Source organism: Fragaria vesca, linkage group LG1 (genome assembly GCF_000184155.1).
Source record: "Fragaria vesca subsp. vesca linkage group LG1, FraVesHawaii_1.0, whole genome shotgun sequence".
Taxonomy (NCBI): Eukaryota; Viridiplantae; Streptophyta; class Magnoliopsida; order Rosales; family Rosaceae; genus Fragaria; species Fragaria vesca.
In genome coordinates this window covers 18,282,912-18,285,865 of record NC_020491.1, presented here as the reverse complement: position 1 = coordinate 18,285,865, position 2,954 = coordinate 18,282,912, and positions in this window count along the sequence as shown.

Sequence of the window (2,954 nt, the reverse complement as noted above, 5' to 3'; positions counted from 1 at the left end):
CGACCGTCAGATATGATCATTATGACGAAAGATGTCTATGGTAAAAAATTCAACTGGATTCGACAACGTTAAGGGCTCGATCGAAACGGTCAACTCTAAATCGAAAAATAAGAAAACTGCATTTCAAGCCCTAAACGGACTCGGATGGCCAAAAAAGCCTATACATCATGGCATTAGCAATGATTCTGACTCGTACCGCCGTTACGCTTCCGAAAAGGTATCACAATAGTCAATCAGACACCAAACGCCAAATCTGCAACATAGTGAATAGTAAGGGTAAGTCAACTATCGGCACCGAGACTTTACCGGAATACTGTGATTTTTCAACCGTAGTCGTATTTCAGCGTTCTGGTCATATCTTATTTCACGACTTTTTTGCGTTTGAAGGTTCTACGTATAGTTTTTTTTTCTCAGATGAGTTGTTGTCTAGATCTGCAAATATAAGGCACTTTAGCCGACGAAATTATATTTTTTCGTCGGCTAAACTTTTAAAAATTTCGTCGGCTAAAGTTTAAAAATTTAGTCGGCTAAAGTCCACTTTAGCCGACGAATTTTCTTCGTCGGTTAAACTTTTAAAAATTTCGTCGGCTAAAGTTCACAGACTATAGCCGACGAAAAAAATTATTCAGCCGATGAAATATTACTTTCCTCGGCTAAAGTTGACCATAGCCGACGAAAAAAAATTACGTCGGCTAAAGTGGACTTTAGCCGACGAAAAAAAAATTACGTTGGCCTGGTTTTTTTATTTTCGTCGGCTAAAGCCTTTCTTCTGGTAGTGTCAACTCCCTGATAGATTTTTGGAAGAGCTATTGTCGAAAGCCTTTCTCCTCGCAGCTTTTTAATTTGTGGCTAGCAGCTGGCATATTTACTTTCATGGCTCTATGGAAGGCTCGGAATAAGCTAAGGTTTGATAATCGATCCCCTAATTTCTATACAATGTGTTGCTCTATTATGGCATGGATTCGTCAAATTAGCCTTTTTGCTCCTGGTCACTATAAGGGTGTTCTTGATGCCCGTTTATTGGCCTCTCTTGGAGTTGCTCCTAAAGGTGGTAAGGCTCATAGAATTCAACATGTCTTATGGCAGCCTCCGTTTTTTCCTTGGATCAAAGTTAACACAGACGATTTAGCAAAAGGCAATCAAGGTCCAGCAGCTTGGGGGGGTGTGTTTCGTGATGCCTCAGGTGGGTTTTTAGGGAGTTTTTGTCATTCGCTTGGATGGAATACTTCCACTACCAGGACAAGCACTTTAGCCGACGAAAAATTTTCGTCGGCTTGTTAGCTTAATTCGTCGGCTAAGATCTTAGCCGACGAGCCATCGTCGGCTAAGATTTCGTCGGGAAAAGGTCGTCAGTGATGACTTTAGCCGACGAAAAAAAAAATTTCGTCGGCCATAGTCCCGCAGTTTAGCCGACGAAAAACATGTCGTCGGTTTTTTTCCCAGACTTTAACCGACGAAACAATTAAGATATTCGTTAGCTAAAGTCTGTAATAAAAATTTTTTCCCAGACTATAGCCGACGAAATATAGTATGTTTCGTCGGCTAAACCTTATAAAAAAAAAATTTAAAAAAATAACTACTGCCGACGAAATATAGTCTGTTTCGTCGGCTAAACCTTATAAAAAATTTTAAAAAATAACTATAGCCGACGAAATATAGTCTGTTTTGTCGGCTAACCTTATAAAAAAATTTAAAAAATAACTATAGCCGACGAAATATGCCATAATTCGTCGGCTAAACCTTATAAAAAAATTTAAAAATACTATAGCCGACGAATAAACCTTTAAATATCGTCGGCTAAACCTTTAAATATCGTCGGCTAAAGTTGCTGGTTTTTGAAAAAAAAACTGCAAAAACTTTCGGTCACCTCCAATCACCACCAAAATTTGACAGAATCTTCCTCTCAACATTTCGAACAACTTTCTAGAAGAAGTCGAAGCCCAATTCTAAGCCTAAATAGGTTAATTGAATCAAAATATAAAAATCCCCAATTTTAAACCCTAAAAACTTCAAATCTTCGATTCTCCTCACACATACCGAATCGAGCTACCAAATTCTAGGGGAATGTAGTACTAATCAAACTCAACTTATCCATATATAGAACTCACCAAATGGTGACCTAAGGAAGGAGAAATTCGATCGACACCGAATCCGAACCGGCGGAGTTTTGGAGCTCGATTTATCTCTCACGGCGGCGCCACTCGATGCACCACCTGTCCAGCAATGAAGTAGAGACGACAGCGAAGCTTTTGGGACAAGTGTGGCGGTCTCCGGTGGCTTGACGGCGGAGCTAGGCCGAGAAGAAAATCTGGCAGGCGAAATAGACTTCTTACCATCCACCTTCGGTAAAACTCCTATATAAAGAACTCTAGCCGACAAAATTCTTTATTTTCGTCGGCTAAACTCTTTTGAAAATTTTGAAAATTTTGGTTGACCGCCAAAAAATTTTGAAAATTTTTCGACTTTAGCCGACGACTTTTCATATATTTTCGTCGGCTAAAGTCCTTTGAAAATTTTCCTCCCAAAAATTTTTGACCTTAGCCGACGACTTTTTTAATATATCGTCGGCTAAAGTCTATAAATTCACGAAAACGCTCATATCTCCCTCTATATTAAGTAGTTTGGTCAAACCTTCCACACGAAAAACTTTCACGTAGATGAGACACAACCGCCTATATAAAAATTTTGAGACATTTGCCTTCCGACGATAGGGCTCCATATAGGAATAATAACGGTAAATAGGGTTGACCGCTACTATCGGCACCGAGACTTTACCCAATTTACGTGATTTTTGAACCATAGCGTATTTCACCATTCTGAACACATCTTATTTCACGAGATTTTTGATAATTTTGCTTCCTATATAGAGTTGGTTCACAAAGTTGTATAACCTACTAAACAAGTTATACAACATTAGTAGACACGTTGTGATTCCGATGACTAAAATTCACAAA